This window comes from Actinia tenebrosa, unplaced genomic scaffold (assembly GCF_029948245.1).
Source record: "Actinia tenebrosa isolate PJP-AT-01 unplaced genomic scaffold, QUT_ActTen_1.0 PGA_scaffold3__52_contigs__length_22856419, whole genome shotgun sequence".
Lineage (NCBI taxonomy): Eukaryota > Metazoa > Cnidaria > Anthozoa > Actiniaria > Actiniidae > Actinia > Actinia tenebrosa.
In genome coordinates this window covers 17,440,897-17,468,856 of record NW_028292580.1, presented here as the reverse complement: position 1 = coordinate 17,468,856, position 27,960 = coordinate 17,440,897, and the positions used below count along the sequence as shown (strand labels likewise).

Genomic DNA, 27,960 nt, shown 5'->3' with positions numbered 1-27,960 from the left:
GTGAACGTATATGTTGCATTTTGATTGGTTGCGGCATTTAAATACTTGCGCATGGTATTATGGGTATACATTTGTCCCATGAGTCCCTTTGGTCGTCACAAGCAAAAAAACATGGAGGAGTTAACTCGAGAGGGGACGAGAAACATTGCTATTAGACGGTAAGAAACGTTTAGAAGCTAAAAAAATAACTCTCGTATTATTTAGTTTAGATGTTTTTGCTGCTCTGTCGGCTTTTTTTCCTTATATTTGCGGTGTTTTCGTTGAATTAGCGAGTGTTTCTTGTGGCACGTGTGAAGTTGTCGTGGGCGTAAAAACATGTTTTCAAACATACATTTTGTTTTCGTAGGATGGTTTTCTTATCTTTGAACAGTTAAAATATGTGTATTAATATTTTTTCGATCATCTTTGCCCAATTTTCCATTTGTTTAAAAGAATTTTTAAAACCAATTTTCTTCGTACTTTGAAGACGAATACCTCTCCCCTCACCTACTCCTCCCTGAGAACAAAAACAACAACAATGGAATGATTTGTGTAGGCATATTAGGTTTTGTGACAATATATTTTTTCTTTGAATAATTAAGCTTATGGAAAACATATTTCATACAAAATAGTACTAGACAGTTTTTTTCAAATTATTAATTAGAGAGATTCCATAAGTCATATTTCTCTCTCCTTTGTGCTTGGTTGTCACTCAACTAGCGACTTGTCCCAGTCATAATAGGCACTTTACGCATCGATGACGGGAGAACAAGACGACAGTATTTTTGACCGAAAAAGACTAGGTCGAGAAACGTCGTCGTCCACGTGTCAACGTCGAGTCACCATAATTACAAATCAGTCACTAGAAAGGAAGCTTATTTGTTGGCTTGAAATTTAAATTGTACCGTTCGTGATTGTTTCATTGCGAGAAGTCCGAGATATTTTGCTTTGAAAAGTTTCTTCTTCTATGTGACTTGAACAGTTCCAACAACCTTGAACTTCCATATTGGATGAAACAAACCATTTGAACTTGATATTTTGACAGACGATGAATGCAAACCGAAATTTTGTTTTTTGAATAATGATATTTACTTACTTGCTTTGAAAATTCAATATGGCTGACGCTCGCATTCGTCTGAACAACGTTCAAAAATATGAAATAGGAAATATCCAAAATATCGTACTTAAAAAACTTCTAGTCATTCTTTTTTTTTCGTATATAAGCTTTTGGCCCAAAGAAACATTTTCACATAAAATAGGAAGGAAGATAATGTACTAAAATTGCTATCATTTCATCTACCCGGGAGAATATTCAATAAAGAAAGATGTCACCACGAAACTTTTATTGAAAAATACAAGGATTTATTTACCTTGGAATGTTGATGTTCACCTCTAGACATGAAACATGAACTTCAGAAGTCGTCAAGGTAGACACAACGTAGATATACAGTTGTATGACAGACTTTGACTTATGCATGCGTAATAACATTTTATGAAGTCAACGTCATGTAAATGCGGTCGTCAAGCTCTCCAGTAGTATAGGGGATGGGGGTTCCAGCGCAACGACCACCGGAGGATTACCCGTCTAAAGTGAATTCCTCGATTCGTACCGCGATTACCCGCATCCCGTGTTTATGTAGTTAAATATGTTAGTCTATATATGGAGTGCGAAGAATGTAAAGAGTTTGCTTATGATTTCTGTGTAAAGTGCTTGAAACCCAAGTTTGTACCTACTAAGCCAAATAAGTATATTTGTTGTGGTAAAAAAATGCAAATAGAAGACGACACGTCAGCACAGTGTTACGAATGTGGTAAGAATATTCGTAATGCCGTACCAAATGCTACCAGAGAGCAATATTACGCCAATGGAGGTCGTAAGAAAACACCTTATAAGAGAATAAAATACTTTAGGGACTGGATGAGTCATATCCAAGGTTATCGACCGGTATATTTAAACAACGAAGTAAGGAAGAAAATCATAGACCATTTAGAAGAGCCAACCCCACAAAGTCTACGGAAAACGCTGAAAAAATTAAAACTAGGGAAATATTACAAAGCTATTCCCTATCTTTTGTCTGAAATTACCGGTAAGTCTATTCCCGAGGTTTCTGATATGACAAAAGCCGAGTGGATGTTTTGTCGGCTGAATAAGGATATTCCTTATTACCCTGACGTAATTTACGAAATATTTTACAAAATAGACCCCAACCACCCCCTGTTAGGATGGATTCCGAGAAAATAAAAATGCAAAACTGGCGTTTATTTTGCCAGAAACCCCACTGGGGAATGCATCGCGCAGAACACCAAGCTATCCCCAGTGGGGTTTTTTGCATTTTGGGCTTACGGGGCTTATTTCATCCCGCGCCAGAGGCCCTCTAGTACATACACATATATCTTTCTTCACCAGAGAGTGAACTCCGGACAGCGTCCCGAGACACCCCCTGACTTTTCCAATCGCGAAACCCCCCATCGCGGGGTTGAATCGCACTTTCCACCCCTCCCCCCACGGTTGCTGTGAGTGGGGGAGGCTTTTTTTTTTCACTCACAGCAACCGGTCCAAATGCGTCTACAGCGAGGCTCGAACTCGGGACTTTAGGCCTCCCCAGCTCCAAAGTCCACGATCACGAGCGAACGCCAGACACATCTGGACGCTTATGTATGTGAAAATTATTATATTTAATTTGCATATTTTCTAGACTGACGTTTGATATGTAAATAGAATCCTGTCACGCTCTTTTCAAAGCAGATGTTTACTGAGCAAGCTTTCTTTGAAGCTCTTCTTTCGCTTCTTGGTAGATCTTTTTGCGAGATTCCTCGGAAAGATCTTTTACGACTGTTTTTTTATTCCTTATGTCCGACTTTAATTTCTCGTACTTTTCCTCTTCGGTCAGAATAAGCGAAAATTCTACATCATCTATCTTTCTGTCACGCAAAGCCTTTGAGACAAGATCGGTAATTGTATTTACTTTAGCCCTTGACAGAGCTATTGTCGTGTCATGCTTGGATATTTTGCTTGACAACTGTTTCATAATACCCGTAGCAACAGCAGAAATAATACCACAGGCTGCCCCAACGCCGGCCAAAGGAACTCCAACGATTATTCCCGGTCCAGTAAGCGAAGTAGCAACGCCGGAGCCCGTTAACACAACAGAAATGGATCCTGAAGTTATCGCAATCTTATGTAGCGTACTCCGGGTTCTGACGTACTTTTTTCGGACTTTTTCGTAGTGTTTTGTTTGCCCTTCCAAGTAAGCCAGGATTAAGTTCGCTTTATTCAGACGAAAGTTTTCGGCGTTTAGTTCGTTAGGTGTAGTATAGGGAACGTCTGGGTACAACTTAGGTGCTGATGGTATAACATCCATTATATATACTAATGTACGACGTTTTTGGGAATGATATTGAGGAGCAGCCACATCACGATAATCGAGATTACTGGAATTGGAGAGCATTTAGGAAGATGTTTCCACGCGCAGACGCCAGTAAGTTTGAAAGAAGACCCGATGGGATTTACTTCAACGGCTCCAGAATGTACAGCAATGAGGATTTGAAACCTACGCTGGTCAATCAGATAGACTCTCAGCTGAAGCATCCTAAGATCTTACCGCATAAGCCTAAACCCGTGCAAGGTTGGTCAAAGGAATTATTGCTGGGTACCAGTACTTATCCGATACCCGCGGTGTCATTCGATAAACACCCAAGCCTGGACTTAACGTTGAACATGCGGGTCTCTAACAATCATTCCTTTCCGTTAAAGGTGCGAGATATCTTCAAAGACGTACCCATTAATCATACCACGGCGAAAGAAGCCCACGAATGGTTAAGTGGTCCTAACATGCGTTATTGGCCGCAGCAGTTGAACTTTGCAGTTTGGTGCGCCATCAGTGGCTGTGGGGTAAGCGCGAACTTGATGAAGAATTCAATATTCATGTTTCACTTTCACTTCACGGTTAGAAGAATACTACATGAAATGGGTGTTATTGCGCTGCCGGGAGATGCCACGTTTTATCCAAGAGATAATAAATACAACGTTCCTGCTTACGACCGACTTTGTAAGGAGTTTGGTGTTGTAGGGAAGGATTTCAGGTGTACCGCGGGTGCTAACAATGGTTTGGGGCACATTTGGGCTTATTGGGGGATTGGCGGGCATGTGCTAAGTGATAAGGAAGTCCACGCATTGAATTTACAATGGACCATGGCTTCCCACCCAGAAACCCATTATCATTTGAAGAATGAGTGGTGGTGGTTGGAGGGTCCAGTTAAGGATACCAAGCAAGTCCGCGATGGACCTTTGTTCAAAGACGAGGGTGGTAAGTATGGTGGAGCTAACGCGCTGATTATCAAAATGACCAACGACGAGCAAACGAAGCAATACTTTAATTTCATACCCCCAGAAGGTAAAGGACTAACCAAAGCCGGCCTTGCTCGTTTGAACCGCAGCATAGAAGCTTACGTGTATTCTATCCTTGGAGCCCAAGTAAATACCCGATCAAGCTTAGTGGGGAATACCGGCGCCGCAGAAGAGACGCGAGCCGAAGCCTTGGTCTTATTCGAAAGTTCGATCTTGGAGGGTGACATTAGCAAGGGCGTACAGCGTTACCAACTAGCTATACAAAATTCTAAGGCGAGGTTGGACTATGCAGTAGCCCCGGGTTGTTGGTTAATGCCTAGTGATTTATCTATAAATACTGGTTCTGTAGTAGGATACAACAACAAACTTCAACGAGCAACCAAAGACATGAAGTTTGGGGCGAATGACGTAAACTCTGATACTACCAAGGGCATTCCTCACTTCGTAGAGGAGCCAAAAAAGTCACACGAAACGAAGCTACCCGCAGTTAAGAAACCATCAAAGAAGGTTTTGCCTACGATACCTGAGGAATATGACCATAATTTACTAAAAGCCGGCTTAGCAGCTGCAAGCATCGGTCTGAGTTATTATATATGGCGATGAACAACCCCTACGTAGCTGGAGTAGATTGTGTTTATACGACTTACACAGGCGAGAAAAAATACAACCAGGCGGCTTGGGTTGATGTCACGGGGATGTCCGTGGATCTGAACTACTCGGGAAAGAAGTTAATCCTTTGTAGTATTTGCATTGGCACGAGTAGTCATGCCAACGTGGGATTTAGGTTCCTGGATGAGAATGGCGTACTGCAGCCTATGCGTGTGAAGACAAACAACAGGGAGCCTGCGCATTTCTCCGTAGAGCCGCCAACGACGAGGGTCGAGAATCTTTCCGTTTGGACTTTTCACATGGTTGCTGACTGCCACGGAAAAGTAAAGCTGCAAATACGCGTAGATGACAGCGGGACGGCTACCGTGAATAGTATATATGACCAAAGGGATAATGATTACAATCACGCGACCATTAGCGCCCTTGCGGTGTTAAGTATATGAATCCACACGTAAGGGAAGATTGGTTTCTCCATTACTTGGAGGAAAAGGAGTACGTGGGCGACAAGTGGCAGGACACTGGATTATGGGTGAGGGTTGGGGGCCTGGGATTGATAATGTGTACTATTAGTGTCAGTACGGGGTATGGGTGTCACCTCGGCTTTAGAATTTTAGATGAAACCAACACCCCATTGCCGCCTTATGAAACGAAAGGCAGCAGGCATGCAGTTCACTTTTCGACGCAGCCTAGTCCACCCAGCGTAGAAGATCTAACGCCCGTGACTTTTTACATGGTAGCCAATTGCCAATATGCGAAGCTTCAAGTTCGACCCAGCCATGGTGCTCTTGGTCGTCCCGGCGTGTTTCGAATGAATGCTGCTCCGGGGGCCGGTCCTCCGACGGATGCTGTTTGGAATCATAAGACCATTAGCACCATGAGCGTCATACCCTTGATACCAAATTACCAAGGCGGTGCGAATACTATCTTTACTTATCCCCAGTCGAGAACACCTCGGGTACCCGACGACGATAAGCCCCCAGTAATACACGAGGATAAGATTAACCCTTCATCTTCTTCAAAAGGACCACGCCGATAGCGACGACCAAGATCCAAATGTTGTTACCCACGAACTTCAACAGTTCTCCGCCGGCCCTAAGTGCCAAGGAAACAACCGAACCCAGCAGCCCAGGAAGACCGGCTGCCATCTTTTTTCCCAAGTCCGTCAGCCCATTGCCTAATTTCTTTACGCCCGCGCCTGTAGCCTTAAGCGTGGATAGGATTACTCCTACTACGCTCGAAATAGCGACCGCAAATGCCAGCGGAACGCCATACTTCAAAAGGGCTCTTTTTACCTTTTCCTTGGTGGTAAGCCCCAGCTCCTTTTCCAGCTTTTCCTTTTGCGCCTGTAATTCCGCAAGGCGTACCTCTAGATTTTCCGTTTCCTTTTGAGCTGCTTCCCTTTCCTCTTCGGGACGAGTTTGGTCCTCGATTACTTCTTGCTGCCGCTCTATTTGTCCCTCCAGGTCTTCAATAGCCTGATCTCTTTGCCGGATTTGTTCTTCCTTAGTGTTAATTTCGGCAACCAACTGCCGCCGCTCCTCTAAAGAGCCAGCTATGGTGGTACGTAAGTTCTTAGCTTCTTCCTTGCTTATGTCTAGGTCTTGCAGGGCAAGTTCGAAGGCCTTTTGGGCTTGGTCCCTATCGCGTAGGGCTTTGTCTGTTTGTTCTCTCATTTCTATTATTCTTTGGTTTTTATCGTTAAGTTCTCTCTTTTGAGCATCGAGGAGTAGTCGGTTTTGTCGCATGTATTCTGCCTCCCTTTCCTCCATTGTTTCCTTTAGTCCTTCGACTTCCCTTATCGCTTCGATGCCTTTTTGTTGCCGCTGCATTAGGGTCTTGAACTTTTCAAAGGCTTCGCTGGTGTTTTCATCGTTTTCTCTTAGTCTTTCCACCAAATTAGGTCTTCCTAATGCGTTTTTGATTTCTTTTGGGAGATTACTGGTGAGCCTGTCGGAGTCTCTCCTTTGGTAGAGATTATACCACTTATCCCTTCCTTGATACTGGATTTGAATTTGCCCCTTATCTCCGGTTTGGAAATTAAGGCGGGTCAAGTCCACATTTGGAAATTTCTCCCTTACGTCGTCTAAAAGCCCCCTTAGCATTTCAGTTCTTAGGTCCGTGGAATCCAAGTTTTGCAATTCCAAATATTCTGGAATAGGTCGCCCTGGGTTCCTTGATTGCCACTTATCCTCTAAGGAACGCCAGGCCTCGCGGGCCCTACTGCCATATTTGCGTCTTAGCTTGTCAAAAAGGCCCCGCCCGTCAACGTTGTCATCAGGAAGTAAAGACTCGTATTCTTCATCGTTAATGTCGACTTGGCCTTCTTCGGTAAGGGGATCAAAATCCGTTCCTTCTACTTCCATTATATATGATAAGCTCAAAGTTAAACCCCAACGTATTACCTAAGCAGGTTGGCGGGCTGAAAGCAGAACGCACTTTTCACCGGGTCACCTTTACCCCCAGCAGCGCTAAGCCAGGGGAAACCCTGTACGTAGGCGTGCCCCGCCTAACGGATAACCTAGTCTTAGTTCCTGGCACCTTGGCTTTGAGGTTTGACCTAGCGGTGCAGTCAAGCCCCACAGATGAAAGGATTATCGTTAACAACGTGGGCCGCAACATTGTTTCTAAGATGCGCGTAAAGTTCGCCGGGGAATCCTTGCTGGACTTAAATAGGTACGATCTGTATACCACGTACAAAGACTTATGGTTGACAGCCTTTGACCGCGCGCAAAGGATAGAACAAGGAATTGGTAGTGTCATTCTACGTAAGGTTCGCACACCTACGAAAACGCAACCTACTGACGGCAGCGGAGAAACCGCAGTGGCAGACGCAAAGCGAATAAAGACCGCCTATGGTAGCAAGTATGTCATACCATTAGACTTTGAAGTGATTACGAATCACGGTGTGTATTACCCAAGACAGTTATCCGAGCTACAGTTTGAAGTAACTTTAGCAGATGCTAATAACATCATTGGTGGGCTAAGCACTGCACTTACCACAACAACCCCATACTCTATTACCAACTTAGAGCTACAGTACGAAACGGTGTACAGCGAAGAGCTGGCCTGTAGCGCTGGCATGGAATACAGCTCCGGGAAGGCATTCTTATACGACCACGTAGTAATGTATAAGACGTTTAGCTTCTTGGATAAGACGGATGAGGTTATCAACCAAAGCATTAACCTCCCCCGAAGAAGTCTTACGGGGCTAATGCTGGTGTTTGCCAAACCCTACGAAGCCGGCAAGCGCAACTCCGAAGCCTTTCACAGCCCCAACATTACTAACGTCGGCGTGAATATCAACGGCGTTCCAAACAAGGTCTACTCGCAGGGAATAAAGCCCGCAGACGTGTACAGAGAGGCAAAGCGTAAGTTTGGCGACCAAATTAGCCCCGAGGAATTCTTTAAGGATAAGTATGCGCTGTGGATTGACATGCGCACCATTAACGACGAAGACCTACATGGTCAGGGTTTACGTCTAGTAAATACGCAGGATGGCATAACATTGGAGATCAAACGCACCAAAAACGCCAGTGCCGGCGACGGCGACAAAATAAACTGCTACGTCTTCGTCGTGTCTGACGCGCAACTGAGCGTAGAAATGAATCAGCTAAAGAGCGTTGCCTATTGATCCACTCGCTCATCCTTTTGATAAAAAAATATCGTTGGTATATAATGCTTCGCGTATTCGAAAACAACGAAACCAAACTGCAATGCATAGTGCAAGGCGATAAACTATACTTCAAAGCAAAGGAAGTGGCGCTGGCGTTGGGTTACGAACGCCCAAAAGATGCAATTAAGGTGCATGTTCGTGAAAAGTATAAGGTAAAGCTTAGCGAACTTAGAGTGGAGGTGAATCGCCTCCCCTCGTATTCACAGCCTAATTCCCTGTACGTAACCGAATCTGGGTTGTATCAACTAATATTTAGCTCTAAGATGCCAACGGCAGAGACATTCCAGGATTGGGTCCTCGAGGACGTTCTTCCCGCATTGAGAAAGACAGGTAAGTATGAAATAGAAAGGCGGTTCGATAGTCCTAACAAGTTAGTCTTCAAAATGGAAAATGAGTTTGACCTGCATAAGAAAGTCGTGGACTACATACGCCGCTTCTACCCACAGATGCTCATAGCGCCCGGCTTAGGGGAATTGCAGGATTCTGACAGCAAACGCATAAAATGCTGGCAGAAGGGTTATCAAAGGGGTCAACCCGACCTCTTAATACTGAACGCGCATTTAAGGTATGAAGGGCTTTGCATCGAATTAAAGACGCCGAAAGGAAATGGCATACTCTCCGCAGACCAACGCAAGATAATTTCGCAGTATGACGCGAATGGTTACCTGACCATGGTTAGCAACGATTATGACGTCATCTGTCGTGCCCTTAGCAACTACGCGGAAGGCATCCGTATTCCCTGTCGGTGGTGCTGCAAACGCTTCAAGACTACGGAGACAAGGGCAACGCATTTAAGAATATTTCATAGATATAATGATCGTCAACCAAATACACTGGCGTGACCTGATTTGCGGTAAAGCATACGAAATAAAAAATTACGTCGTCTTCGAAGACATCGACCGTTTACGGTTAGTCCTCAAAGACTTAGAAGGCAAGGAATATTCCCTTTGGGCGCCGGATTGCGTGCGGTACGTAATTCAGGGCGAGGAATTCACCCACTTACGCAGCTATGGTAAGGTAAATGGCCGATGGAAGTTTGACATTGAAAGAAGAGTCACTCCATCTCCTCTTTGTAGTTAAGCGCGTCTGCTAAAGTCCGCTGCGCTTTAGGATCCGCAGAGCACCAATGCCCCACAAAGGATCCTTCGGAGAATACCCTGTCGCAATGAAGGCAGGTGTATTTTTTACGCGGTTTGGGTATCGGTGGCTTACGAGGGGTAATGCAGTCGGCAGGTAGTTCGCAAGTAATACAGTCCATATATTGAAAGGGTAATTAGAATGCCTCCCAGAAAGGCAGCTGCGTAGGCTAGCATATATCCTACAACCTTCCTTAAAAGGGGTTCCTATTATTCTTGTTGTTTTGTTAAATGTTGTTGATCCCTAACAAACAACAAGAAAAAATAAGATCAGGATTTGAGACTCTTTGCACAAACCCTGCTTTACTATTAAAGGCCCCAAGAAATGCTATTGCGTATCGTCTCAGAATGTTAACAATAAGGTTAAATCTTTGTTAAGACACCCATAAGCTATTCAAAAAAGTGTCTCAGAATGTTGACAATAAGGTTAAATCTTTGTTAAGGATGCCTGGAAACTATTTCAAAGAGTGTCTCAGAATGTTGACAATAAGGTTAAATCTTTGTTAAGACACCCATAAGCTATTCAAAAAAGTGTCTCAGAATGTTGACGTTTAGGTTAAATCTTTGTTAAGGAAACTATTTCAAAGAGTGTCTCAGAATGTTGACGTTTAGGTTAAATCTTTGTTAAGGCAGTTGAAGATATGTTCCTCTTCTCTAACACAACCACAACGATCGCACTCCTGCCTCCAATACTCCCTTTTAGTCCACGGAACGCCTTCGGCGCGTTCAAAAGAGGGGAAAGTACGGACTATCTTCTTATGGTAATCTATGCGATTCCTTAAGTAATCCTCTTTATGCGGGCAGCGACACATCAAATCCGCACATTGGTAGCAATTCACGCCTTCCAAGTCGTAAGCGCGGGAGAGAAACCTATAATTCACTTCATGCGTTCTCCGGTGCGTCTGTAAACGTTGACGACTACTAAGTATCTTATTACAGAAACTACACTGTCTGGTTCGATTACAGACGCCCCTTTTCAGATGCTGCTGCATTTCGAAGGGGTTGTGGAATTCCTTATTACAGTCCTTACAAAGCCCACAAATGCGTTTATCCTGATGTTGTTGCATCTTTTGAACGGTGCTGAATTCCTTACCGCAATCCTTACAAGCGCGGCTAAGGGGTTTCTTCGTACAAACGCCGCGACGAACGTGGTATTGAAGTCTTTGTTTGGTGCTGAACACCTTCTTACACAACAAGCAGTCCATATATACTTAACAATATCTTAGCCTCCATTTAACATCCTTAACAAAGATTTAACCTAAACGTCAACATTCTGAGACACTCTTTGAAATAGTTTCCAGGCATCCTTAACAAAGATTTAACCTAAACGTCAACATTCTGAGACACTCTTTGAAATAGTTTCCAGGCATCCTTAACAAAGATTTAACCTTATTGTCAACATTCTACAGGGGATATCGCATGAAGTCCTTAACGGACTCCTTAGCCCACGTTGCCATCGTTATCAGCGCGCCAAACCGTTCTGCACGCTTCAGACCGCACATTTCATCGTACAACTCCTGCACGCGCTCTTTTAACCGGTCTATCTCCTCCCTTTGCATTTCTATGGTGTCTCTTTTATCTTTTGCGTCGGCGACAATTCTTTGCACTGCTTCCACTGGCTCCATATATATCAGGGAACAAGTTCCCTTCGAGAGAAGGGATATAAATGAACCCAAATCACATGCCTTGTAACGCTCTGATAGTAGGACCCACCGGCTGCGGAAAGACCCAGTTCGTGGTAGAGCAGCTATTAGGACCCTTTAGATACCGCTTTGACTACATAGTGCTGCTTTGCCCCACCTACGTGAATAACCGCACCTGGACGGGCATAGGAGTGAAAGACGACGACTTCTTCGTAGATATCTTAGACCCTAACGAGTTATCCAGCCATTTGAAGTTCTGGCACAAGCAATTCCCTAAAGATACACAGACTTTACTCATATTGGACGACATTGCCTGTGGGGACGACGTAAAAAAGCGAACCTCCGAGCTCGTTAAGCTCGCCTTCAGCGGTAGACACGACAATATCAGCGTTTGGTTGCTCTCGCAGCAGCTTACCAGCGTCTCTAAGCCCTTCAGGGAAAACATAGGCTCTCTCGTAGTATTTTATACTCCAAGTAAGTCTGACCTGGAAACCATCTTAAGCGACTACGGCGGTGAGATATCCAAGGAACAGTTACACGAATACATGCGGCACCTAAAAACGCACCAACATTCCAAGATGATCTTCTCTTTGAGGTTTCCGTATTCCATTAACATATATGGAGATTGAGCAGCTCTTAGATGAAGTCCCCACACAGTTAGACGAAAGTAACCTCAAGGAACAACTTAACATCCTTGTGTCTTCGGGGAAGTGTAAAGAAATGATAGGCAAGGAACTTACCCATGAGCAGGTTAATAAGCTGTCGGAAGAGGAAGTCAAGAAGTTCCATAAGAGGTACGAGGCCGCCCTTGCAAGTAAGACCACCGACGCCGTAGCAGACTCAGCCATTAAGCTGGCCACCAAGCTTCTCGGACTTGCGCTGCCCATAGACGACGTGGAGCAACTGCGGAAGGACATCAGCGAGGACTATGTCATCGCCCAAGAACTTAAGATAACCTGCGGGTGGTTGTCTTTGAAGTGCGGTAAGTTAATGGCAGTCGCCTCTGCGGCTTTGCACGTAGCTCAGCACGTCGACTTGAAGGAACTTACGGCCTCTTGGAAGGACTTCAAGAAGGATAGAGAAGTCGAAAAGGTCTTCCAGGCGGCACTTGCTGAGGTACCTGATCAAGTCGCCTCAAGTACCTAGTTAAGTCATTCGTAAGTACTTAGTCAGGTCATTCGTAAGTACTTAGTCAAGTCACCGTAAGTACTTAGTCAAGTCATTCGTAAGTACTTAGTCAGGTCATTATTAAGTCGTTCTCAAGTCGTAACCAAGTTACTTGTCAAGTCCTTCAAGTCCCTTAATATAAGATGAGTGGCACCGAAGAACAACCAGAAAAGGCTCCCGTAGAAGATACCAAGATTACCAAGGCTAAATCTCCAGGCAGAGTCGCTGCCGGAAAGAAGCTCGCGGAGATGAACAGGAAGAACAAAGCAAAAAAGGAGGAAAAGGTGGAAGAGAAAGAAGAAGAATCCTTTATTAATCCTGGGTACGTCATTGGCGCGTTAGGAGTTGCTATAGCAGCAGGCAGCCTCTACTTACAATGGCGGGCTACGAAAAAGGTAGGACCACCAACATATCGCGCGCCCGTGCACGCACCTGTGGAGCCGGCTGTTAGAAAAAGTAAGATCCCTGAAATGGAGTACTAACCTTCTCGCTTTGTAATATAATGTCGACCGCGTTATTGAAAACTGTTGAAGAAGCAGCTATTATTACTTCCATCGTTGCGGGTATTGGTTGGGTAGGTAAGAAAGTGCTCAAAGAAGACTTTACTGAAGACCCAAGCAAGAGCTTCGCTAATTTCGCCAAAATGACCGCTGCCGTAGGCGGGGCTATCATGGTAAAGGATTACCTACGGAAGGAAAAGTACCTGCCAACGACGTAACTCGTGAAAATCTCTGTGATTTTCTAATATATAATGGCTAGCGTGGTCGTAGGTGGAGTCATTGCAGCTTTAGCATTCACTGGAGCTAATTATGGTGGTCAATATTTGGATAGATTAGTTAGAGGCGACAAAAGCGGAGAATTAGCCGCTGAGAGGAAAAGGCATGATTTAGCGCTGGAGAAATATCAGCGAGACGTGGCGGCTTGGAATGAAAAAAGACAAGCTTACAGGGATTGGTTGGATAAGAATTACCAAGACAAGATGCAGGCAGACAAGAACTTTGAAAACACAGACTACGCCTTTAAGCTCTATGCGCAAGCACACCCCGCGGCATCGACGGGGTTAAGAAAGCCTCAGTTTAAGAATTACTACCAGCCTTCTAAGAAACAAAAAGACAATGAATTGGTCTTTGTAGGAGTCGCAGGGCTGGCCGGAGGCGTGGCTTTGGCGTACCTGCTCTGAGCGCAGCTCAGATCACTAGAGGGGAACTGTGTTTCCTGAAATATATGATCGTCTTTTTGGAAAGCGACAAGAATGACTTTACCACTTACTTGAATCCTCCCATCAAAGCCCATAAGGTTAGGCTGGTTAGTTGCTCTTTGTACAATTCTTGGTATAATTTAGTCAATGCCTTGGTCACTGAGCATAAAGGCGGCGGCAATTATCAAGGCGTAATGCTACCCGATGGACATTACACGCCAATCACCCTTGCTAAGGAGCTCGCCAAGCGCGGTTATACTCTCACCACGGGATTGCCGCACGAAATGACCCTCAAACATAATATGCCAAACTATTCAGTAACTTTTGGAAAGTCTGACCCATTGGGATCTTTATTATGTGCCTCGGGCAAGACAATTACCGACACAGCCATACCCGTGAAATGGAAAGTCGCATCCTCTTACGAAGTCTATTGCGATTTAGTCCATAGTTACAACAATGGAGAAAAGTCTTCTCTTATGTCCAAGTTTCTACCCAAAGGTAATCCATTTGACCCAGTAGAATACACTCCCATTTCTTTGAGCTATGACTTGTCTCATTTGGTAGAAAGCATAAACATCACCATTAAAGTGGACGGAAAGACGGTGGATTTTAACGGACGCAAGATCAATCTTGTTTTGGAATTCATATAATGGGCCGCGTAGAGGACAAACTTAAAAGGATTTACTATGGACCCGAAGGCTATTGGAAAGGAGCGTCGGCCATCAAGAAACTCGCGACCGCGGCCAGGGTATCAGAAGAAACGGCTAAGAACTGGCTAAGAAAACAAACCCTCTGGCAGGTTTATCTTCCCGTGCCCAAGTACATTCCCAGGCCCAGCTTTACCGTAAATACCCCCAATGAAGTCCATCAGGCGGATTTGCTTTTCTTACCGCACGACAAGGTGAGAAGAAAGACCTATAGATACGCTTTGACCGTAGTCGATATCGCAAGCAGATACAAGGACGCCGAACCCATAACCAGCAAGGATTCTGGGGAAGTCGCAGAAGCCCTAGGTAGGATTTATAAGCGCGTCTTGAAATGGCCTAAGCTGCTGCAAGTGGATGCGGGGACGGAGTTCATGGGCGTGGTTACTAAGACCCTGAAAGACCACGACACTAAGATTAGGAGAGCTGAAGCTGAGTACCACAGGGGTCAGAGCATCGTCGAAAGATTCAATAAGACCTTGGCCGAGCGTCTCTTTGGGTACCAGTATTGGAAAGAGCTGGAAGATCCCTCCAAGCGCAACAGGGAATGGACTCAGAGGCTCCCCCAGGTCGTCGCGGCTTTGAACAACGAGGCGGCCAGGGCTACGGGAATGAAACCCAAGGATGCTATAAAAAAGAAACACGTGGAACATAAGTCCTTCGTCAGAAGTTCAAGGGCGGTCTTCCCCCAGGAAAAGAGATTAGGTGATGTCACGGTTCGATATCTCTATGAGCCGGGTGAATTAGAAGGAGGATCCAAAAGAGCTACGGATCCCAATTGGTCTTTGGAAACTTACCAGATCCGAAGTGCGATAGCTAAGAAGGGTCAGCCCATCTTGTATTATCTTCATGATGGTCCCACTCGTGGGTTCGTCAAAGAAGAACTGCTTATCGTGTGATGTCCGAATGCTATCGTATGGATACCATCATCACACATCCACCTCTTACCGTCAAATGCAGACAGTGACACCTTCTCCTGTGTAACGTTGTGTATTTGATGTCCGTAGCTGCGCAGGCTGTTCATTTTATGTCGCTGTTCCTTACGCGTACGCAGGACCTTTAAGTAGGAATCGTGGGTTATGTCCTTCTTAACCACGTATTTTTTTACGCCTTTAGCTTTCTTTTCTACACCGTCCAGCTTTAGCACGCTGTACATCTTGGGTTTCAGGCCCACGTATTCCACGATGGGTTTTCCTTTCATCTCATCCTTCATTTTCCCGATTACTTTCTTGTTTTTAGGGGAGTAAAGAAAGTGGTCGCGTGGGTAATCGCTGGTGTCGTATTCATCGATGTCGGGAACACAGTCTTCGTAAATGTCTTCCGTCTGCACCTCTAGTATCAAGGAATCGGTGTCGGTGTATAAAAGGCGGCACTTATCACCGTATTTCGGTTTTAGCTTGTCGTAGTAAAACTCATACATGAGCAGCTTTGATAGGTCTAACACTGTAAACCCCGTGTATACGGGTTTATTCAGGAATAGATTCGCTTTCTTCATGTGAATCACGTAGAAGTTTAACATTTCTACGTATCTAACGAATCCAGGCTGTGACACGTATGCTTCTGCTTCCTCTCTGGTGCTGGCTATCTTTATGCTTACGCGCTTGCGGATGTTCTCCATCGTCTTACCAAATACGCTATTGTTCATTAGTTTAAACAGGTTCTTTTCGAAGTCATTCTTTGCCTGCGTACGCTTTTGTGTGTTAAAGTCAATGTAGGAGCGCATCCATGGTTCCTGCGTGAACTTCAAAACGCGGTGGATCTTCTTCACGCGTAAGCCGTGGCGCACATAGAACTGCAGGTTGCGGTAATGCACCACGTACTTTCGCTTGTCCATCAGGTTCATCGTTAGCTTCCTGTATGGCTTGTAGCCAGGGCACATTTCCCTCTGCAGCGGACTCAGCTGCTTAAATGGTATTTCTATTGCTTCTGGTGCTAATGGGAACTCATTGTGCGCGTCGTGCAAGTGCTCTGGGTATTCCAGGTCCACCTCCAGCACGTAACCTTTGTCGTCTTCTTTACCTACCTTTAGGTAAAACTCTATGGGCTTTATGTTGTCCCATTCGAAGTCGCGTACAGGTAAGTACTGCGACATTGCCCAACCGTAGAGGTTGTTTGCGTCTAAGTAGAAGATGTATGTGGTTGGCTTCTCCGGGTCGTGCTCTACCAGGGGATTGTTTGCGCGGGCGTAACGTCTGCTGGGTCCGCAAACACCGCCGCGGATACCGTCTTCCATAAAGCGGTACATGTCGTATTCCGTTAGGAGATCCAGTTGCGCGTTTGTCTTCTTTAGCAGCGCACTCCAACTAAGCCCAGGAGCCGTGTAGAAGTTCGCTGGATCCAACCCGTAGTATTCCATTGCCATCTTTCGAAAGCTTTGGAAAACATCTGCGAGCAGCACTACGTCTGAACGTAGGTAGATGTCGTGGTATTCTCCCATATTCTCACAGGAGTACTTTTCCCACACATCTAACGCATGCTGGTACTCCTCGTCCTTTATACCGGACTCGTTTAGGGTGCTGTAGAATCTCTCTTTGGGTGGTAGGGGTTCTTCGAATCGCTCCCAGGAGTCCATGTATTCGTATGGGTACACTCCTTTCCTTTCCGCGCCGTACTGACTGGAAATGGGGAACTCCGTGTTGTATTTAACCAAGTTTGCTAAGGAGTCCGCCATGAACTGCTGCGAATCTAAGAACTTTAGCTTGCCTACGGTTACGGACATGTACCTTTCTTTGTTGTTGGGTATGCACTTTACTTCGGAGCCGTCTGTTCCTTGTAAGAGTAAGTGACTGTCGTAACCCCTTAAATTGTGAAAGAATACGGGTATTTCCATTTCTGGATCTACTTTGAAGTTTATATTACATTTCCAATGAGCCGCACCTCTGTATTTACCCGTGATGTGGCAGTGATCTCTAACCTTATCCACATAGAAATCCTCAACGAATGCTTTATGACAATGAATGCAGTGGGTGGAAGGCTTGTTGGGCTTTTCCCCCTTCCTTGCATACCTGCCACATTTGAAATGAGCTTCTCCTAGATACTTTCCATCTTCGTCCCACGCTTTCTTGGCTCGTCTTCCAAACTGGAGAAGCGTATGTTGGCAAATGTGGCATTTCTTTGCCTTGGTAAAAGCCTCCTGGTTCTCTTTGGTAAATACCATCTTCTTTGGGCGTCTTAATTGTTCTCTTATCTCTTCCTCCTCTTCTCGCAATGCTTCTAGAAACTCATTAGCTGCGTTCTTACCTCGGTAAATCACAGGAGGGTCGGCCTTACCATCTGATCTGACTACTATGTAACCAAAGGAGCAGATCTCGTGTAATCCCACCTTATTCGTGGCACCACTTTTCTGCTCTTCCTTAGTTATCAACGCTTCAAAGTCTGCATATATCACGTAAGGCACCTGCATCTGCTTTTGATGGTCTGAGTACGCTAGGTTCTTATCTGTGGGCATCTGGATCCGTTGCGCCACTTCTTCGACTCCGCGACATATTTCGTCGTGATCCTTTAGAGCTTTAACGCTGGTAAAGGATAACAAACAACAGTCGCAGAAGTATTTCTTGCCTTTGTGTTTGGTGTGTCTGTAAAATAGTCTGCTAACATGTTTGACCCACGAATAATGTCCGCCGTGGTAGAAAAGGTGTATTCGTTCTCCTTTACTCTTTGACAGCACTAGTGGCACTATCGTTTGGTCTCTGACTCCGTAAACGTTAATGGCTAGGTCATTTTCCTGCTCGAATATCGGTATGTCTGTCAGCTGCATTGGGAACTCCACGCCGTCCCACTCCAAATCGTCTGTTGGGTACTTGCTTGGTCTACATGGATCCTTATCTACTGGATACAGTGCGGATCGTATTGCCCACATAAAGCAGCGGTTGTCGTCATTCTTTACGTTCACTATGGCTTTCTTCCTTTCTACCCACACCGGCAGGGGCACGTAACTTCCTCCTCGTATTGGCACGTACCTTGCCATGCTAACCTCCATACCTTCTACCTCCTCCACTGTCCAACCTGATCCTTCTTTCGTGTAGTTAGACAGCGACTCCATTATTGCTTCTAAGGCTTCGCTGAGTGACCTATCCAGATTCGTGGACTCTAATATAACCAGTGACTTTGATCGCAGCATTGCTGTCGTCGTTACCTCATCTTTTGACAAACTTACTTCTACCATTATACTCGATTTCAGGGCTCCTAATTCTTCTATACCTTTTCGAAGCGTTCTCTTGACCTTCCTTTCTGACTGACGCCAAAACTGTCTAACGTCAATCTCACCGTTACCGGGTATTGACACCGTTTCGAAATTGCTTTGGGATTCCATCTATATAATAGGAAATATCTTATACCTAATTCCAGACCCTTTTCAGATCGTCGTAGTCATACTCACAATCCTGACAATGCCAAAACAATTTAACCTTAGTCTCAAACTTCTTACCACATCCACAATTATAGCTGCTCATACATTTCGACTTCATCTTCAAATGCTTCTTTAAGTCCACTTCTTTCTTAAAAGTTCTCTTACATTCTTCGCACTCCATATATAGACTAACATATTTAACTACATAAACACGGGATGCGGGTAATCGCGGTACGAATCGAGGAATTCACTTTAGACGGGTAATCCTCCGGTGGTCGTTGCGCTGGAACCCCCATCCCCTATACTACTTCTCCCGTCATCGTTGCGTTAAGTGCCTAATATTGTTTGTTGTGCCTTTAGTCATGATAATAATGATAATAATAATAGCAATGAGGTGCTTCTATAGCGCATTTCACAGTTGTCTCAATGTGCTTTACAATTATGAATAGTGGACTTTATGGGCTGCATATTAAGGCGCTATTAGCAGCCGCCGTGCAGCTTACAATCATGAGTGATTTGTTAGTACATTAGTGTTATGCCTCCAAATTGGAACATGAAGGTCATGAAGGTTGATTGCTTCCAATGACATCATATCCAATTTTTTCGCATGTTTTTGTTTTAACTGGTAATGCTGAACACTAGTCATAATGAGACACCAATGGACAGCAAACATTGTGGAAAACTTCAGTCAGTAATGATGATAATATTTGTGTGAACCATTAAGGTGACTGAGTGGTGATAACTCGTAGAGTACTAGCGTGGAATGCGTCAGTGTTTCTAAATAAAACAGCAGGAACTTGTAGATAAATTGAGTCACCGTAAAAAGCTTTGTGAAACTGACGTTTTGGACATTAGTCCTTCGTCAGAGTAAGTGGATTAGGTGACTGGCTATTTTGAATGTTCAATTTGAGCCCATGATTAGTGTGTGCTCAAAAACCACTGGATAATCAAGGGCGGATCCAGGGGGGGGGGGGCAAAGTGGGGCTGAAGCCCCCCCTTCAGCAGAAAAAAACAATGCTTTTTTATATTGTTTTCTGTTGTGTTGACGGAAGAAACTCAATTAGCCCCCCCCCCCTCCTCCCCCCCGTAAACTTAATTAGCCACCCCTAAATTTTTTTCTGGATCCGCCCTTGATAATCTACACAATTTTATTGAAAAACCTTACACATTTTGAACTTCAAGAGGGCAAAATCCTCAGCTTTGCATGAGACTTTATACTTTTTATAAGCTTATTCGAAAAAAACTTCTAAAAATCTATATCAAATTTGAATTTTCTTTATTCATTTCAGGTGAGGAACAATATCCGGAGATGATTATGGTTGACTTACTTTGCTCCCTCAGTGTTGTTGCTAACCATATTCACTGGTATGTTAATGTATTACTATTGCACATGAAAATAGAAGACACTCTTGAGCAAAACATTACTTATGTGGAAGGACTCATGAGTGAGTGCTGCTGGTTTTTGAAATTGAAAAAATGATTTTCTTAGATTATCTTTTGATTGTTTACAAATTAATACTGATCCTGTAGTTTAGTGCATTCTGGGATGGGCTTCACTCCTCCTTCCTCTGCTTCAACCAAGGGCACTAGAACACCGAGTGTGGTTGGATTTCTATAGTTTTTTTTCCTTTCTATTATTTGAATTAAATTAAACGTATATACTTGTTTACTTATCTTGTTTCCGTGTTCTGTCGCTGTTATAATGCTTCTTCCAAAGGTCGAATGGTTTGAATAGCCGATGAGCGTTACTTCTTTAACGGCCGTATTACTTGACTCTGTTTATACCAACAACGACGCGACCGCGCGATGCTCCTTACGTCAGTAATATTCAACCATCCATAGTTAATATGGTTAATCAAATTCACCTTAAGAGAGGATGTCAGCAAAAATCGAACATATGCCGGCAACAGTCGAAAAATCGAATTTGCTCATATTTTAGTATTAGGAAGACCTTGATGCAATATAAACCGTGGTATACTTCATTTGCCAAAATATCGCTTTATTTCCGAGAAAAACAAGGAAAACCAATTTGTGCATAATTGACCCTCTGAGAGAGCCAAAATATCATCCAACTTCGAGTGCCTCGCGTGCCTTTGCAAAAATGCGTATGGACATCATTGTTGAAAAACTTTTTTTAACATTGTTTTAGCTTTAAATCTGTGAAATTTTATTATTTTCCAATAAATTTATGTTGGCGAAAAAATTTTTATTACCAAGTTACTTTGACACGTCATCAAATATAAAGAACTTTCAAAAAATATTTAAATCATGTGCTATATAAAATAAAACGTCGATATTTAGAAATTGAGAAGTTAAAACAATGTTCTAATCGTGAGTAAAGTGATTGTTTTGGGTATTTTCGATTTTGTTTGATTTTTGCTGACATCTACTCTTAAGTGCCATATATAGAGCCCTGGGGTAGGCTACTAACTTGCTTGCCATTGTTCTCTCGTCTGCTCGTGGGGTGGCAGTGTGTTTACACAGCGACGACAGATGCAGCACCAACGCTACTGTACGAACCACTGCCGAGCCTAGACATTGTCAAAATTTAAAAGACTTGTGTGAAGAACTATTTTCATGCAAAGTATATATGCTTAGCTTAATGTGGTCACCAATATAAGGATTGTTTGATTGGTTATGTGAATACAGAGACAGTGGTAAAACCAAGGGTTTTGACAGTGAATGGAACGTACATAGGGGTGTAAGGCTACAGTGGTTTGGGTGGAGCAGTTAGTAGAACATTTGGGTGGGATAGGGTAAAATCCTGGTCATAAACTCCCGGGTTACATATACTCAATTGTAACACATTTCCCTGGAGGGCTTTTTTGGCACATGTTTTGAAAAAATGGCAGGCTCATAGTCCATAGTAAAGCTTCACCCTACCATTTCTCTAGATTTAAACCTAAAGAACTTGATTATATATTAAATATGAAAATTTACCATTTATTAATATCTAGGTGTGTAATTATAGTTAAGAAAATCTTTCTTTGGTCATGAAAGTCTTACTTTGGAGTTTTCAAACTAAAAAATCATCTTATTACGTACCAAATATTTCAGAAATTCCTTTCTGCTGTGTAGTAAAAAGTAAATAATAACTTTACTTCAAACCCAATATTCTTCCTGGAACTTTAAACCTTGAAAATGTCGATTTTTTTCTCTGTTTTTCGCTGGCATGGCAGGGATGCAGTATGCTTTAGCTTGTGCAAATGTGCTGAGTTTGCCATGCCATTTTGTATGGTGTGTAACGCTTGTCATGCATAGTTTTGGTATAAAATTTACCCCTAATAATATGCTTTAAAAATTCGTATCTCTTAAAAAACGCCTGGATACCTCTATTTTTTCTTCGTTTAAATTGTAAAGTAAATGACAAATTAGCCTTGTGAAATAAAAATTATATAAAATGGTTTTAAAAAGAATATGGACAGAATCTCTATGTATCTAAGGGTTAAATTTTCATCAAGTTATATATAAACTTGTTTTGTTTTTCCAAACTGTTTTTAGTGTTTTAAAATGACAAAATAATGATTTAATATTAGGCTAAATACCAAATCAGGCAATGTGTGAGTAGTGTTTAATGTGAATTTAACCATCCCCAACCCCACCCCCCCTTGAAGGAGTTTGGAATTTCTGAGGGGTGGGGGAGGGATCAGAGTAAGAAAAAAAAGTAACTTTGTATGGAATTAGATTGAAATTTCATGGGGAATTCCTTTGAATTCAATGGGGTATGGATTGGCTATCAAATTGGGCACATGCAAACAGCTATTTCTCCAGCTCCCCCCTCCCCCCTTCTAAAAATACAGATGATAATAACTTAATGCTTATAACGCACATTTTTATGATGAAATGATCTAGTGTGCAAATGCACAAATGCTTCACAAAGAGGTTCTATTGGGAAAGAAAAGAAAATTGAAATTTTGATTCTCGGTTCTTTCAAACATTCCTTCTTATAAAATGCTTATTTCATCTGTGCTAATAATGCTAATTAATGTTGATTATCTTGTTTAAATGCATGGCAACCTCCATTTTTTTACAGATCCAGAGGCCTTTGGAGCTTGCCTGTAACTGCAGTCACTTGACCAGTTAGACAGAATGAACCAATCAAAATGTGTTATGAAAACAATGCATTCCCACTATGAGTGCTGGAGCAGCGACAAGAACCTAATCCCTTTGCATGGTGTTTTAGCACAAATCAGGCAAGTAAATATTATAGTAAGTTTCTCTGCCCTGCAGAATAACCTGGGTTTTAACCCCATGCAAGGAAAGGGGGAAGGAGATCAGAGGGAAGAAAGGGGACCTATCTCTAATGATATTCGGAACTTGCGTTGAGTTTCCTGAATATGCAAGGGTGTCACTCACTCACATACTCACTCGTTAAGATGTTAGCAGAGCAATAATCAAAGGTTTATGAATCTTCTTAAAGGGGCACTTGCTGGATAAAAAATGCCCTGATTTTTGAAAGTCCGAATAATTGAAGTATTTGAGGATACTATTACTCAATTGCTTTAATTCACTATGATGTCATAATTGCTTGTTTATGTGGGGGATAGAATCGCCAAATCCAATCGAAAATTTAACAAAATTTGCTCCTAGCAAAACAGTTTAATCTATTAAAATGGCCTGGTTTTCAGATATTATAATATGTATTAATACATACTAAAAAAAATTCTGAGCATTTGCTAGCTATTCTACTTCTCTTCATGGATTGATACAGTTTTAGAACAATTTTCGGTGAATTTGCGTTGCTTTGACCCTGTCTGACGACCATGATCCTTTGCTTTTAAACAATAGATTATTGAAGATTGTTTTGATGTGACGTCGTAGTGAATTAGAGCAATTATGATCATGAAAATCAGATTAGTGAAAATTTTAGCCTCTGAACCACTTGCTATTGAGATATTTTGGGTTAAAAGCGAAAAGAACAATAGGGTTGAGTAAATGATGCTGCTTTTGACTGGGATGGAAACATGTTGCTTGGCTACTATGTGGGCTATGTAGATAAATTTAAACAAGTTTCAAGTCATTTCCAATTATTTCATTGATTTTCATCCAAGTGCCCCTTTAAGTCATCTGCTTACGGAGGTTACATGAAACTTATTTTCGGACTTCACACATTTCTAAGGTCTAGCATTGATCCTAGCATGCTTACCCTAGCACACTGACCTTAGGATTATTCACATAGAAAGAATCAGGGAAAGATTGATGCATAGGGGTGGTGATGAGGTGTGGATAAACCTCAATAGGGTGAGGTGTGAATAAACCTCAATAGGGTGAGGTGTGAATAAACCTCAATAGGGTGAGGTGGGGATAAACCTCAATAGGGTGAGGTGTGAATAAACCTCAATAGGGTGAGGTGTGAATAAACCTCAATAGGGTGAGGTGTGGATAAACCTCAATTCTCTAGCTTCCCATACCCATAATACTTTGCGTCTTTGTGGGGTAACCAGAATGTAAAAACCCACTGATTTTGCGGAAGGCTGATCAAGGCAATGTTGAAAATACCTTGTTTGATAGAGTGCAAATAATATACCTGTGAAATAGCTAGCTAGCTAACTAATTACTTTCTTTTGGTTGTGCCTAATTAGTTAAAATAGGTGAGCCCTGACAAGTAAACTGGTGGATGTGTGCTACTCAAGGGCGCACATATTTTTAAACACACTTACCAAAAACTGAAACACTATTTATTGAACATGCTTTTCCTTTGTATAATAACATGTTCGCATTTTTGTATCCATTTATTTGCATATGGAGTTGTTACTCTAGTAAACGCGGTATAATATTTGTACTCTATCCAAATATAAAATGAAGTAGTAAAAAACAGAAAAAGATAGCAGCTTGAAGAAGTTTAAGGTAGCTCCATATAGTAAATTGTTTACCTGGCTCGCTCAGTTTCACACATGCGCAAATACGGATCTTATTTTGATTACGTAATTGAATTTTTTTGTGCTCAATTTTTGAAATTTTCATAGGGTTTTTTCAATATCAAAAGCAATCAGCTTGCAAAATATTTAGCAAGTTCTAACGACAGAATGTTTTTAATTGTGAAAAGACAGAAATTGTGTTACATCTAAGGTTCTGTTGTTGGGATACTTAAGTCGCGGTGTCAAATGATGAAGTAAGTAGTATGATTTCACTTAACAAATTTAGGGAAAAATTCACTGGAAAAAACCCGAGCTTTAATTTTTTTATTACAAAAAAAGCCTCAACTAAGACTGTTACGTTGCTATGGTGACCCGTCATGTGATATTTTTTATAAGAAATGAAACCTTGATTTACTAATATTAGTACAATGCACAAAAAAGGGTCAAAACATACTGTTTTTTTTTTTTTTTTAATACAACAATATGTAACGTACGTCAAAAGCCTTTTAACTATATGGAGCTACCTTAAGGTAAATTTTCAACACCAAGACTCTTGATCTGCACAAACATTTATTGGAATAAACTGATAATCAATATTGTACAGTTAAAAGCAGGTATGGTATAAATTCAATGGGAAAAAACGTTTCAATTTGGGACAGTTTTTCAATTGGTCACCCCACAAGGTGCAAAGCATTATGGGTTATGTGCAAATAGAGAATAGGGAGAGGTGTGGAAAAACCTCCATACTTGTATAGGGTACTTGTAGATTTTCTTGTAGAGTGCACATAATATACCCATGAACTAAGTACTAACTTTGTGCTATTTGTTGCCTAAGTCTAATTAGTTAAAGAAATAGGTGAGCCGTGACAGGTAAACTAGTGCACGTCTGTTACTCAAGGGTGTGCATTTTGAAATCTTTTTGGACACACTTACAAAAACTGAAACAATATTTTATTGTACATACTTTTCCTTCATATAATTTTACATGTTCACATTTTGGTATCTATTTATTTGCGTATTGAGTTGTTACTCTAGTAAATGCCCGTGCCCTTGTCATGCCTCACTGAATTTTTACTATGTCTTGTCTAATTAGGTGCTATTTCCTATTTCTTCCTAACTATTTCACGGGTATATTATTTGCACTCTATATTGTTTTCAGACAAGTGATGGATTTTTTGGTAGAGTACAAACAGTGTGCAACACTCTTCACTATTTAGTAGTAAATAGTGCTAATTAAACAATAGAAAACAATAGGATTAGCATGATTTAGCAGTATTTATGTTACACACTTACAGTGTTTGTACTCTAAAATTGCAGAATTTGACACTTAGCATTTTTTCATACCTAGTTTTTTTGACTTAGAAATTTTTTAGCTTTAAATTTTCTGAACTTGTAAAAATTGTCTTGCTATGTATGTGGTGTTTGGAAAATAAAGATTTACTTTGGACTTACATTTGGTATGTGTATTTTTAATTAATTCCATCTTTACCCTCTCCACGCCCTTTTTTTTAATCGGCCCTCTAAGGTGCCCCATCATCAGTACCCCATCATCAGTACCCCCTCAAGGTCTCACCAGCTCCAATATCTCTTCTGAGGCCTCGCCAGCTCCAATGCCTCCTTGAGGTCTCACCACCTCCTCGAAGTCCCACCAGCACAGATTGTCGCTACCCCCCGCTGACCAGGACCACAGCAGTAAAATTACTGTCCCAACATCAGCCAGCTTATGAAACCATACCAACTAACTCCTCTAATGTCGAACACTGGTGATAAGAATATCAGACTCTGAACTCCCTACAGACCCGTGAGAGTACCTTGGTGACAAGGCAGCCTTTGTACTGTGAGGATTATTGCAAGTAGTAGAATTACAAAACAACCACACCCCACTATCCATAGGTTTTACTGCACAACAGTGATTTATAATATCAGAGTGACGTGATCTATAATGTATTCAAATGATGTATTCAGAGTCTGCTGCGGCATTGGGTCTTATTTAATGCAATTAGGTATTAATGTGTTAATCACATGGGTAAACGTGAGGCTGCTGAAGGAATGGGCCTGTAATGTTGTCAATTTAGTAATACATTCAGAGTCTGCTAAGGGACTGGCTTATAATTTATTTAATTAAGTATTAATACATTCAGAGTCTGCTAAGGGACTGGCTTATAATTTATTTAATTAAGTATTAATACATTCAGAGTCTGCTAAGGGACTGGCTTATAATTTATTTAATTAAGTATTAATATTCAGAGTCTGCTAAGGGACTGGCTTATAATTTATTTAATTAAGTATTAATATTCAGAGTCTGCTAAGGGACTGGCTTATAATTTATTTAATTAAGTATTAATATATTCAGAGTCTGCTAAGGGACTGGGCCTTTAATTAATTTAATTAAGTATTAATATATTCAGAGTCTGCTAAGGGACTGGGCCTTTAATTAATTTAATTAAGTATTAATATATTCAGAGTCTGCTAAGGGACTGGGCCTTTAATTAATTTAATTAAGTATTAATATATTCAGAGTCTGCTAAGGGACTGGGCCTTTAATTAATTTAATTAAGTATTAATATATTCAGAGTCTGCTAAGGGACTGGGACTTTAATTAATTTACTTAAGTATTAATATATTTCAGAGTCTGCTAAGGGACTGGGCCTTTAATTATTTAATTAAGTATAAATATCTTCCAGAGTCTGCTAAGGGACTGGGCCTTTACTTTATCTTGATTAAGTATTAATATATTCAGAGTCTGCTAAGGGACTGGGCCTTTAATTAATTTAATTAAGTATTAATATATTCAGAGTCTGCTAAGGGACTGGCTTATAATTTATTTAATTAAGTATTAATATTCAGCGTCTGCTAAGGGACTGGGCCTTTAATTAATTTAATTAAGTACTAATATATTCAGAGTCTGCTAAGGGACTGGGCCTTTAATTAATTTAATTAAGTATTAATATATTCAGAGTCTGCTAAGGGACTGGGCCTATAATCTATTTGATTAAGTATTAATATATTCAGAGTCTGCTAAGGGACTGGGCCTATAATTAATTTAATTAAGTATTAATATATTCAGAGTCTGCTAAGGGACTGGGCCTATAATTTATTTGATTAAGTATTAATATATTCAGAGTCTGCTAAGGGACTGGGTCTATAACGTTTCAATAAGGTATTAATATATTCATCACATGAGGGAATGCGAGGCTACGTGTGGAGGAACCTATAGTTTCAGGCGATATGGCTGTCGCGTGAGTAAAGCTCATTAAAAAATGATGTCATCATGAAATAGAACAATGTTTTAAAGCA

General features: G+C 41.9%; 1 long non-coding RNA gene across 1 annotated transcript; it reads left to right on the top strand.

Moving 5' to 3' along the window:
* Positions 1-119: 119 nt before the first annotated feature.
* On the top strand, positions 120-25,066 carry LOC148908771 (uncharacterized). Its single transcript, XR_016120632.1, has 3 exons — positions 120-158; positions 20,095-20,170; positions 22,839-25,066. It is a non-coding gene; the product is annotated as an uncharacterized LOC148908771 (long non-coding RNA).
* The last annotated feature ends 2,894 nt before the right edge of the window (positions 25,067-27,960 follow it).